Here is a 13705-nt window from a genome sequence, read left to right on the forward strand (position 1 = left end):
CAGTGTACCCCCCCCACCGCCTTGTCTGTAGAGGAAACATTCTAAGACCCCCAGTGGGTGCCTAAACCAAGGATAGCACCAAGCCCTGTGTAAACTATTATATATACATATATATATATATATATACTCCTATAATAAAGTTTTGTTTATAAATTACTCATAGCAATAGATTAACAACAATAACTAATAATAAACAGAAAAATTATAGTAGTAATAACTATAATAAATGAGGGAAAAGCCATGTGATTATCTAAATAGCCACCGAAAGGGATTTGACAAAATCCAATGCACCTTCATGGAAGAAAAAAAATGCTCGACAAACTAGGAATAGAACCTAATACAGAGGTTCTCAACGTGGTAACGAATATCTATAAAAATTTGGCTAATGGTGAAAGACAAAAGGTTTCCTCCCACAATCAGGACCAGGAGCAAGAATCCATTCTCACCGTTTCTATTCAGCATTGCACTTAAGGCTCTAGCAATTAATCAAGAAAATTAAATAACAGCTCCAGACTGGAGAGGAAGAAGAAAAGCTTTCCCTACTCACAGAATATGATCTTGTGGCCACAAGTCAAGAAAACCCAAGCTTGCCAGCAGCCTCCAATGGCTGCAAGAGGCAAAGAAGAGCTCCCCAGCCTCCTCCTGCCACGGCCTCCCGAGGGAGCTCAGCCCTGCTGACAGCTTGATTTCAGTCGTGTGGCCTCCAGACCTGTAAAAGAGCAGATTCCTGTGGTTTCAAAGCCACTCGTTTATGCTGATACCATTTAGCCTTAAAAAAGGAAGGAGTTTCTGACCTATGCTAGTCCTGGATGAATCTAGAGGACATTAAGCTGAGTAGAACAAGGTAATCATGAGAGGACAGATACTACCAGACTCCTCCCGTATGAGATCCCTGGAGTCGTCAGATTCAGAGACAGGAAGTAGGAAGAGTTGCCAGTTGCTGGGAGGGGGGAAGGGAGTTAGTATTTAATGGGTACAAACTTTTAGTTTGGGACGATAAAAAGGAGTTGGATGAGGTCTCAGAAACAAAATGTTCAAAGGGGCTGAAGATGTAGCTCAGTGAAACGGCCCTGTGTTCGATCCCTGAGTACCATCCAAAAAGTATTGCCAATGGGTAGGCGAGGATGAGAATGTGCTGAAAGGCACTGCACAGTGCACTTTAAAAAGGTGAAAATGATAAATGTTATGTATATTTATCACTATTTACATTAAAAGAGACTCTGAGAAGCCTAGATCTCAGACAAGTAGGCCGTGAGCAGGTAGAACGGCCTTGCTTGGAACTCTTACAGTCCTAGAGATGTGCTTTTGAGAACCTTGGGGTCCTGGAGGCACTCATCTTGAAAACAAATAGCTCTAGAGTCTGAGACATCAATGAGGTTTAGAGGTAGAAAAACCCTGAAAGGACACTGGGTCTTGGCCTGCCACAGCACTGCCATCGGCAAGGTTTTACAAGAGGCCTCAGACCAGAAGGCTGCCTCTGGCCCCACCTCACCTCCAGGAACCCCACAAGAGTCTCAGACAACCCATTTAAGAGGGGAACAAAACTTGACCCAAAGCGAGTTCTTTGCAGTAGGAACTGAAATAAGTATGTGAAAACTATTAAGACTAAAAAGTTTCTGCTATATATATTAGGAAAATCAAGTGTCTGAAGGCTGAATAAACATGTTGGACATTAGAATTCTCTAAAATAAATCTTCTTGCCACCTCTGTTTATTCCTTCCTTCATTTTGCAGTCCTTTCCTGACCTTCATGAGCATGCTCTGTAAGGACAGCTGGACACAGGGCCCCTCAACCCTGCCTACAGGGGAAGAAAAACATAGGCAACTAGGAATCTGTGATGATGAATGAGTGCCATCCGGTCCTACAGAACTGCAAATAGCAGCGCTTTTTCCTTCCCCAGCCAGGAGTAAGGGAGGGGTTTTATCAAGGATGCAGAGCAGCTCCCCACACTGGAACAGCACCCCAAAGAGCAGCCAGAGGGAGGAAACAACGCAGAATTTGACAACAGCCTGGAAGCCTAGAGCAGACAAAGGGGAAGTGTGGAGCCACACGTGCCCCGGACACTAGGGTCACACCCAGGGGCTCTGACCACCAGGCTGAGTCTGGACTCGGGACCAGCAGGGAACCTCGAGGATTCTAACAGAGGGAGGACGCACGGCTGGATCAATGGACATGAGACATCTTTCCAACACTAATCTGACAAATATTAGTTTTCAAAGTGACTATTTTGAGAGGTTGGATGTTACCAACAAAATCCTTGCTCTGTCAGCTCGACGCTTCGCCTTCAGTGTCTCGGCTGTCAAACCAGCCCAGAATTAGCTCTGCACGTCCCGCGCACTCTCCAACCTTCATTTGCAGCGTGCTCACTCCGAAAGGTGTGAAATTCTTCTTAAGAGAAATCAAAGAAACAAACCTATACACTTAAAATATCTGCTTTTCTTTGAAAACAAATTTCAAAGAACTAAATTCTAACTTTTAAATGCCTGATTTAAAAAATTGGAGGCACTCTTCGACGATATGAGTAACGGTAATTAAAGTGACTATCAACAGAGCATCAACTCTGAGCCAGGCACTTTGGATGGGTGCATAACGTAACCACCATGGCGATCATTGCACTGATTAGATGCACACCCATGCCGGGCCCTGCACAGAGCCCACCCACTAGCTCACTGAATCTTCCTAATACCAGCCCCCTTTACCAAAGAAGAAACTGAGGCTCAGGGAGCAGCAGAAGAGTCAAAGCCCAGATGACTGGGCAGAGTAGATCTAGGATCTACCACTCAGACAGGATCCCAGCAGCAATGTTTTCAGCAGCTGAACACAGCAGGTCCATTACCTGATCTTATGGATGAAGACCCTGAGATACAGGAGGCTGTCCAGGATGCACATGGCCAGGCAGTGCTGGGGAGGGCATCTGTGAGGTCCTTTCCCCTCCTTCCTACCCTCTCTTTTCAGGAAGGAGAGCAGCCCAGGACCATGGACATGGCCACATCCCAGGTCCCTTTGAAATCAAGACTCCTTCTGTGATTTTGGGAAATTCCAAAGGATGACAGGCCATGGGAAATACAGAGTAGGAGGAAGGTCCGCTATCTCCCAGGGACTATTCTCAGATGCCTGCCAACAAGGCCTTCCAGGAAGCTGAATTCCGGGTCCCAGTGAGGCCTGCATCCAGGTATCTCTCCTCACAGCAAGAGCTGGCACCCCGCAGAAGGGCTCTGCAAACCTGCTGGGCCTTCCTGACACAACCCCATGTGCCTTACCCTTGTAGGCTTCCGTACTTCCCACCCCTGCCTGCCTCCTGCCATCCCAGTCTCAGTCACAGCTCTGGAATGCACTACTCTCAGGACAGATGGAACATGGAGGTTCCCTTGTACCTGCCCTGAGCTTCCACATCACCTGCATTATCTTGTCCAGACTCTGAGAAGTTTCATTGTTTTCCCCTTTTGCAAGTGAAAAATCTGAGGTCCAGGAAAGCAAAGTTAGCTCCCCAAGCTTAGGCGTGCAGGAAGCAGGGTGACCCAACTCAGGGACGGATGCTCTCTCGTGGTAGGTGGAGGAGCTCCAGGGCATGGAGATGGAGGCAGAGGGGGATGAAGGCAGACAGATCCATGCCTGCAAGGGGACTCACAGCCCCCATACTAGAACCTAGGGCTTTGGGATACTGGATGCGCAGGTTCCTTCATTTAACCAAACACAACACTGAGTGCCTGTGGGAACCTGCGGCTGTCCGTGGTGCTGAAGACACGGCGTGGAGACCTGGTGATCTCCGGGAAACCACACCCTCTCAGCTGTAAAGTAGAATCCAGGATTCTGTTTGTCGAAAAGAAGAAGTTAACCTGGAAGTGCTGTCCGGAGGAGGTTACTGTTAAGCGCTCATGTGACTAAGACAGGAAGCCTTGTAACAAAATGAGCTGTTTGAATATGAAATGTAGGATGTTGGAAATTCTCCTATCCCGTTAGCAGCTTAAACGTGACTTGGTTTAGTTGGCCTTGGTGCTATATTATTTCTGCACATAAATGTCAAAACCACTTGGAAAACAAGAATTTGCCCATAGAAAGGTCTGGGATTTTCTCAATACACAAGGAGTAGATCTCACATAAAAAGGTCACCTTGGGTATTAAAAAAAAACACCTGTAACAGTTCTTAAAAGAACATAGACCTCAGGTTAGAATCCTGACTCTACTTTTACTTCTGTGTAATCTTGGGCAAGTTCCCTCCCTCTCCAAATGCCTTTTCCTCATCTGTGAAGACAGTAATATCAGAAACCTCCAGGAGTTGTCTACCTGCGTTGTCCAACAGCAGAGCCACAAACTCCTGGTGGCTATTTAATTCCAAATTATCTACAATGAAGTAAAACACAGCAGTCAGTTTCTCAGGCACACTGATCACATTTCAAGTGCTCAGGGACTTGAATCCAATGAGGCCAGGGACTACCACATTAGCACTGGCATAAAGCATTTCTACCATCTCAGAAAGCTCTTTTGGAAAGTGCCAATTAGGGCTTTGCTACTTAAAGCATGGTCCCTGAAAGAGCCCTTGAAAGAATAACAGTGGCATTTTCCAGGAGCTTGTTAGAAATGCAGAATCCCAGACCCACCGGACACCTGCCTAATTGGGATCTGCATTTAACAAGATCTCCCTGCCCTGGGGTCCTCACACACTGTAGTCTGAGAAAGGAAGGTGGGAGGCTTCAACAAGAGCCTGGGGTTAGGGGTGACCCTGGAGTGGGGGTGGCTCTGTGCTCAGGACAGTGACAGCTAGCTCCTCCCCACCTCTCCCAGAAGTGGTTGCATTATCCACACCAAAGCGGTCACAGAGCTCCTGACAAAGCTTGTGGCCGGAGGCAGGCAAGGGAAGGTGGGGGAGGCAGGAAAATGTAGAATCTTCCAGGCATCTCAGAACTTTACATGCACACTGGGACAGAAGATTTTAATTCTGTCCTGGCCAGGATTTTCTGGCTCATGGATTATTTCTGTTCTGGAATAAAATCCATGAGAATGACATTTTTAAAAACCCACAGGCTTATTCCGTATCCAAACATATCTCTCCATGTTTGTGGGGGGAAAAACAGCATACCAGCAAGAAAATGTTGCTTCTCCCAGTTCTTGGGTCCATAGACAACCAGCCAGCTAAGTCTCCCAATGGGTCCATAGGCTTGAACGAGAGCTCACAAGCGAAGACAAACTTGAGGGTAAGGACATGTCCAGAACACGCCCCATCTCATCCACAGGACCAAGCCGGGGAGTAAGGTGGCGGTGTCCCCGCTGTATGGGAAAGTCACCTGCCCTTAGCCTGGTACCTGGGAAGCAGGTGAACTGTGACCTAAACCCAAACAGTCCCAAGCACCACTTCACCCTGCTCTGTCTCATCACATTGTGGTGCTTTCTTGTTTCTGTGTCTCTCCAGTGGGAGTTCTGCTGGGTTTGCTGCCGTCTCGGCTCTGGCATCCAGTGCAGGGTATGGAACAACATAAGTGTGTGCGGGGTGAGGAATGCTCACAAGTCCACAGTGAGGAGGACCTCTGGCCCCCACAGGCTGCGCCCACCCTGCGCTTATCCAAATACTGCCAAATAGATGTCCCAGTGCACTCAAGAGCCACCTCCTGTATCCAATCTCAGCCCCCATCCGGCCTCTCCTCTGCCCAGTGCTCTTGCAGACACTCCATGGAACTCTGGAAGTCCCGACCCTTCCAGCACAGAGTGCCCCCAGGTGTGGGCACAGCTGGCTGCCTCACTCAGGTCTCTGCTGGGACCTCGCCCTGCACCATCACTCTTTGTCCCTTTGCTCTGACCCCCATTACATTTTAGCTCTGTGGCCGGGATTCTCCTGTCCCATGCTCAGAATCAGACCCAGCACACATAAAGTGCTCAGATGCCTCTGCTGAGTGAATCACCAAGTGTAGTGTGCAGCAGGAAACAGATACTGATGATGGGTACCTTGGGGCGGGGTCCTACATACAAAGGAAGTGGAGCCACAAGACAGCACAGCTGCTTATATGATGATGCAAGGGGGAACAGGGTTTGAGACTCCCAGGGTCCTTCGGGGAAGAGTGGGGATGTTGATTGACTTTGGACTCTAAGTCAGATGTGCGTATTAAAAATTTATGAGTTAACTACTAAATGAATCAAAAAAAGAATGTAGAATTTCCAAACCAGTAGAGGGGAAAAAAAGAAACTTCAATCAATTCACAAGAAAGCGGGGGTGTGGGGGCTAGAAAGCACCAGATGAATGACAGAAATGGATGTGTTTCATATACTAGGAAGCTCTAAACAAACATTTGCTGTTATTATTCAAATATAAAAACCTTTGCGAAGGTCCTCCTGCAGAGAAAGGACCCAGGTCTAGTCCTGGAGGCTACTCACAGCTGAATGAGGACAGTGGCACACACCAGGGGACAGATCAACCAGAGGTTCTGCCCCATCTCCCAGCCATCAGAGCCAGTGGCCCAGAGCATTTCCCTTTTCACTTTGGCCTCCAGGAAACTCAGGACCCAGTTTCCCACAGACAGAGCCCACATAGCCCTGGGTGTTGATATTCTGGGCTCTCCTTCCAAACGGCTTTAATTGTTTTTTAATGCATCGTCAATACTCTACCATTTTACTATCTTGTAAACTTATAAACCATCTCAAACTCCAAAAGTAAAAGCAAGTTTAAAAAAACTCCAAATAACAGTATACACAAAATAAAACCATGCAAAAAACTTTCAGAGATCCCAGGTCTTTCAGAGAAATGCATCTATATCATATTTAAACATTCTTTAAATTTTTTTTTTAATTTAAGGCAGACATTTTGGATGAGTCTTTAAAAAAAAAAGAAAAAGGAAAAAGCATCAGTATAGAACATGTTTGAAACACACACACACACACACACACACACACACACACTCACACTCACCAGTAAGTCTCATTTCATTTCCAAAGCCATTCTGTTGTAAATAGATAATTACCACTTAAGCACACCTTTCCAGGGGTTTCTGCATTAACATGAAAATACTGTAATCAGGCCTGGCCAAAATCACTTGACTACAACTTAGAATTTCAGATTTTTCATCTTAATTAGAAGTTAATTTCCCCTTTTAGCCCCTAAAACATACTTTGGCTTTGCGAGGAATTTTTTTATATACGGAATATGGAAAATTAACTTTTAAAATAAATACCAAGCCTGTTTCACCATTTGTTTTCTGGCTGAGCGCTGACCTCGCCCTTCTGTGTCCTGCACTCTGGCCACAGTCGCAACGCGGGACCAGGCTCTGCCACACCAGCCAGCTTCCCAGGGAGGGTGTCAGAAACGACAGGAGGTCCAGAGTCACCGAAAAACAATTACACATTCAATCTTAAGTCTTTGCAAGAATAGCGACGCGTATCTGAAAATGTCTGAACTGGGCCACTGTATCCCACAGATAAGCAGATGAACTAGAATACATTTTAAGTCTATTGCACACAGTCGGTGAAAATTATTGTTAGCTCTCAAAAAAAAAAGTTGATTGGATATCTTTTTGAACTGACCACAACACAAAATATGTCTTTTGTCAGTCCCTGAACAAATTATTCATTGGCTGGCTACCTTGCAAGAGGTCACTGGGTACCAGGTCCACATTCCCTTCACCCGCAACCCTATTCCTCCCACCAGAGAATCCTATGGATGCCACCTTCAGACTATAGCTCCAGACTCCCACTGCTCTCTGGCCCTCTCCCATCTCCACATCCAGCTGCATCACCCTGGCTTCTCATCAACACCTGCACCAGCCTCCCAGGAACCCAGGGCTTCTCTGGCCTGCGACACTCACCTTCTGTCCAAACCCTCAGTCAGTCCCTGTCCCTCCCACAGCCTCCAACACTGAAGTAAACTCAGCACTTCCCCCCCTCCCACCCCAGCAGGCCCTGACAGTGCAGGCCTGGGCCTCTCTCTCCTCCCAGGCTCACTAGGCTCAGCCTTCCCTGCCTGCCGGGTCTGTTCCTCCAAGGGGCTGGCACTGGCCACCTTGTGTTAGCAAACTCCCCACCCCCAGTCACTGATCTGATTCCTGGATCATCCTTCTGCTTACTTGGTTTACCCTTTACCACCTGTCTCCACTTGATCCTTGGGCCCCAAGGACAAAGCCACACCTGCATCGTCACTGAATCTCCCAGCAGACACAGCAGGCCCCAAGACATGTGCTGACCAGCTGCATACAGAGCCCTGCCTTGTTCCCACCACTGGCAGGAGAGACAGACACTGACAACCCATTGTCCTGCCAGCTCTGAGGTGGCTGGGCACATGGACCTGCCTGGTGGCCTCCTGGGTGGTCCTGAGCCCAACCAGAGTGCCAGAAAGGGGCTGAGTTTATACAAGGTCTCCTTTGAGTGAACTGGACACTTGGGAGAAGGGAGGCCACCTGGCCAGTGGGGGCCAGAGGCAGAAGTGTCCTCAGGGTCTCAACTTCAAGTACTCTGTGCCCTAACCCAGGTCAGCAGAGGCCTCTCAGGCTGCACCTGCCCAGCTGAGTCACTGACACCCAGGTGCTATGGCCATTCCCAGGAAATTCCCCCCTCCCTCCCATCCCCACACAGGCCGGCACTGCAATGCTCCACCACCTCAGAGGTCAGCTGGGGACCTGGCCTTGCTGAGATGCACCCCAGGCCAGTCTCAGGTCCCATCCCCAGAGCTTGAGCAAAACGCAGGGGATGTGAGCTGCAGACATATCCATGTGACAATCTCACGGAGCACCAGTCACTCCAGCAAAAGGGACAGAGGGGCAACATCAGCTTCCCAGCCCTCCACAAACACTGAGAAGAAGCATGTTCTGGTTTATATGGAGAATGTTCCCCAAAAGTTTCATGTGGTCCCAGGTGAGCCTTTTGGAAGAATGACTGAATCACAGTTGACTTATCCACTGATGAGTTGGTGGCTGAATTTGCTGTTGGGAGGTGGGGCCGGGTTAGAGGGAACAGGTCACTGCGGCTTGACCTGGAAAGGTGCATTCTTATCCTCTGCTCCTCCTTTCTTCCTCTTCCTCTGCTTCCTGGCTGCCATGGGTGACCAGCTGTCTGCCTAGGCCCTTCCGCCATGCTATTACTGCCTTGAAGCCAGTGACCATGGATGAAACCCTCTGGAACTGTGTGCCAAAACAAACCTCTCAAAGTGACTAATACCAAGCGCTGTGAGAGGAGGACAGCACTCCTGGGCAGGAGGTGGAGACAATGATAATAAGGGAAGGAGACACGAGCAGGGCCCTGCACACAGCTGGGGACAGAGTCACATACTAGGAGATGAGCCTAGCGTTCCCCCAGGAGAGGGGCAAGGGGGCGGCCAGGGAACAGAGACTCTCGAGGTGGGGAGGAGAGGCTGCAGGGGCAGTAAGCTCCAGCTGCGCCTGAACAGTTCCCTCCAGACTGTCATCATGTCTGTGCCCATGAGTTGCAATGACCCCTCGCCCCACCTGGGCTCAGATGGGGTTTCTGAAAAGAAGCAAAATCTGAGCCTGGGCCCCAACACAGCGGCAAAGGGAGCAGAAGCAGAGCAGCCACCTTGAAGAATTCTCCATCTCTCTTTCTTTCCCTTCTTCCCTCGCAGATTTTAATTAAGGGTTTACTTGCAAAAGACCTAGCTCTATTTAACTAAATCCTTGGACCCCTTTTATATTGTCATATATATGGCTTTATGCTAGGGCGCCAGGAAAAAGTTAATTATAACTTCTAAATACTCCATTAAGGGCCATCCCCTTCCTCCCTGCCTGACTGCTCGGGTAGTGCCGCTTAATTAACTGGCTCATCTTTCGACTCCCAGACTTTGCCCTCCCTCATTCTACACACACGGGCCAGGGGTCCCTCAGGGACCTGCACTGACCCAGAGCAATCTCTGCCCTCAGCAGTGCGCAGGATCCTGTAGGAGAAAGGGGAGCCTGCCAGGCTGGCTGAGTCAGGTGCCTGGGGCAACTTGGCAGGTGATTAAGTGAGCAGAGAGGACAGCCTGCCATGTGACAGACATAGTAGCAGGGTCAGAGGAACAGCAGAAGCAGCTGGCATCAGACTCAAAGGCAAGGGGAAGGGTATGGAGCCCCAGTTGGGACAGTCCCACCAGGAGGTCAGTGTGGGTTAGATGGACTCTGAAATCCTGGTGGACACCCAGGAGGAGGTGTCTCAGGGAAGCCCTGGCTGCAGAAACAGATGCAGGCATTCTGCAGGTCTGGGCAGGAGGTGTCTGTCATCTAGGACACAGGTGGTTGAGAAGTCCAAGGATGGGCCCTGCCTGGAGCCCCTCAGGGATGGGAGGAGAAGGGACCTAGAGAGGGATGGCAGGAAAGCTGGGGAGGGAGAACCCCCGAAGATGGCCAGGGCCCCAGGGCAGAAGAGGCCAGGAAGAAGACCAACCCACCTGGAGCATGGTTCTGGGAGACAGAAGGGCTGGGGCCTGGGGACTGTGTGGGCTGCAGGCTTCGCCAGCTGGGCAGGGAGGCCACCCTGGCACCCGCCAGCCACAGACATGGAGTTTTCTGGCATCCTGTGAATCCTGCTCTCAGGCTGACAGTCACTCGGATGGCAGCAGAATCTAGCCTGGTGTCCTCACCTCAGAAAGGAGGACGAGCCACTGTCCGGAGTGAGACCTGTGCTGTGAGGCTCTCGGCACTGACAGCCACCATGTCACTGGCTATGGAGGAGCTGGGGACTTCCAGAGAGTTCTTGTCCCTTTCCAGCAACTCTGGCTCCTCCTTCCTTGCTCTTTAGAGCTGAAGACCATGCTCTTAGCCATTTTTTAGCGCTTACTGGGCCAGGTACAAATCAAGCTGGCATTTCAATGTCATAAATATATTTGGGATATTAATGGCCAAGAGGACAGAGGGTCTGCACAGAGGGACACTGTCACCCCTAACCCAGCCCCCTCTGAGGACCTAGGCAGTAAAGTGCAGGCACCACTCAGCCAGGCCCAGACCAGGGCCCCTGACAGCACCAGTAAGCCCCACCCAGCCCACTCTGGTACTGAGCTCCAGAGGTGGATCTGGAAAGTGGTCTTAAATGCTTTCCATGAGGCCAGCGTGGGTGGTGGGGCAAAGCTGACTGGGTTTTAAATCTTGGACCTTCTCAGGGGTAGAAGGACCTGGGAGGTAGGCAGGGTCCGGGGACACAGGGAGGGCTCTAGGAGAACTTCAGAGCAGCCAGGTAACCCAGGACTGACCCCAGGCCAGGGCTCAGCCCTGACCTGGGACACTGCACCAGACACCAGGGAGGCCAATGTTTCCTCAACCTGAGCCCATGATGCTGAGAGAAATGAATCAGACAGGAAAGTTAAATATCACATGCTTTCACTTACTTGAGAAATTCAAAATACAAATGAAGAGTAAAATAAGGTGAGATGATAGGAAACAGGAAGGTAGACGCGTTAGAGTCAGGAAGGGGATTAGGGAAAAGGAGAGGGGAGGGTGGGAGAAAGGGGATTGAAAATCATCAAGATACGATATAAATATGTCCCAATTCCCCAGAATGAATGTAATCATTATGCATCACAAATACCAATAAAAAAGAACAATGAGTTTTGCCTCTTTTTTTTTTTTTTGACACTGCCAGAACAATACACACTCCCTTTAGGAAATCAGGGAACAGAGGGAAAAATCATAAAGCAGAAAATAATTTCCCATGATCCTTCCATCCCAGACAGCCATTCCAGAACATTCTGCAGCCTCAGCCCTGGCTGCCTTCACTCTGTGCAGTTCAGAGTGGCTTCAGAAAACTCTGCAAAGTGACCCCCTCTTCAACACCCCCCAAAGCCACCACAACAGAGGGTCAACCCCAAATCCGGGCCCCCCAACCATCACCACCTCCTGCCTAGCTCACCCTCCGCTCTCTGCTACCCCAGGGCCTCTGCGGCCAGGGCCCTCTTCCGGGATGCTCAAGGTCACCTCTGGAGGAGCCCCCAGGACCACTCAGCTGCACCCTAAATGGCCTTCTCCATCGAACCTGGCAACCTTCCTTGGCAGATCTCTGTCACTCTCTCTAAGGGCTCTTATTATTTTTTTTCCAATACTAGGGATTGAACGCAGGGCCTTCGGACTGATCTAGAGTCCCAGCCATTTTTTTAAATTTTTATTTTGAGGCAGGGTCTCACTAGCTCCCTGAGTTACCCATGCTGGGCTGGAACTTATGACTCTCCTGCCTCAGCCTAGCCCCACCAAGGGGAGAGAGCCCTTATCTTGAAAATGTCAGTTCAAGAAGCAATAATAACACTTACACAGCACTTTACAGTTTGCAAAACTTGATTTCTCCCTCCATCCCCAGAGGAAACAACCTGTCAACAACATAAGGGAAGCCTGACCACTTGTATTTAAAATGAACCCAATGAGCCCGGGACAGGTCGTGTAGCTGCCACAGTTACCCAGGCAGGAAGCCAACTGAGGAAGCCATAGCTCCTGCCTCATCCATCATCAGGAGGATCAAATGAGGTCACAATGCACAAGGGCATAGAACAGGGCCTGGCACACATTAAATACTCCATAAACGCTAGCTCCATACACAAGGCAGATTACGCACAGCCCATGTCTCCGCTGTGACCACTTAGCCCGGGAGCCCAGACCCACCAGCTTGGGAAGGTGAGTCTCTAGGCAGGAGTGACTTCCCCCAAATCAGCTGCCATTGGACTTCTACCTAGCACTGCTGGTAGAGCACTGCTCTCATGAGCAAATTCTTGGCTTCTCCAGCAAACAACAGAGGACAGCTCCCCTTTGGTCTAGGGCCACCTCCACTCCAGTGACAGCCCTAATATCTGCAAACCTTCAAGGCAGCAGAAACAAAACCCAAGAGAGGCCAGGAGAGCAGCCATTAGAGACAGGAAGACACCCCTGTAAATTCACCCTGTCCACCCATAACGACACAGGCAAGCAGTACGCAACCCGACCTCAGTGTGCAGGATGAAGCTGGGCTCCTCCCCAAGTCCTACCTGCTGTTGGCTCTAAAACGCCCATCCCATGTGCTGACTCTCCCAGGCTACAAGCTCCTGGTCCCCTCACCACAGAGCCTGGTCAGGCCACCATCAGCATGGCATCCCCCACACCCCCTTGCTCCAGCCAGGGCACATGATTCCTCTAGGTGGGTATCCCACACCCTTGCTGGGGACTCCTCCATTCCATGTGCAAACAGCCACCTCCATCACCTTCCTGGAGAAGCTTTGTTCCCCACACCCACAGCCCAGGGGTCGTACGGTTCATTCATTTGCTCCATTTTAATGGGAGCCTGTTGTGACCAATTTTCCTCCATTTAAAGGGAACACAAACAGTAACTACTGTGACCAGCTGCTCCCAACCTCGACAAGGCAGAGGTAGGAAGGACCCTGCACTGCACAAGGTGCCTGGCACCAAATGGATGCCTACTCCATGGTGACTACAGGTCTCTGCCTTGAAAAGACCCCTGACCCAGCCAAGTGGGGCTCTGCATCATCTGAGACCCACAGCAGGTGGCGAAGGAGCCAGGCTGGGCAGAGGGTCCCTGCTAGGAGCAGCTGAGAGCCAGAGACAGGATAGTTCGGTGAGTGCCAGGCAGCAGCTGGGCTGGCCTGTAGGAGCCCTTGCCCACCCAGCCTTCACACACTGCAGCCCCTGCACCACCCTGGATTAGAATTTCCTGTTTGAAAAATCAATATTTCAAGCACAGAGCCTGCCAAGTGGAGGAGAAGCCCTTGCTTGTAAATATTTGTCTCCAATGGCAAAGCCTGGCCTCTCGCTACTGCAGCTATTCCACC

At 50.0% G+C, this 13705-nt stretch overlaps 1 protein-coding gene across 4 annotated transcripts in view; it reads right to left on the minus strand.

Moving 5' to 3' along the window:
• Nucleotides 1–13705, minus strand: part of Mpped1 (metallophosphoesterase domain containing 1) — a 68575-nt gene that overhangs the window by 35611 nt on the left and 19259 nt on the right. The window lies entirely within an intron of this gene.

The sequence above is a fragment of the Heterocephalus glaber genome, unplaced genomic scaffold (genome assembly GCF_053883595.1).
Source record: "Heterocephalus glaber isolate CG9 unplaced genomic scaffold, H.glaber_assembly_v1.0 deba00001444, whole genome shotgun sequence".
Lineage (NCBI taxonomy): Eukaryota > Metazoa > Chordata > Mammalia > Rodentia > Bathyergidae > Heterocephalus > Heterocephalus glaber.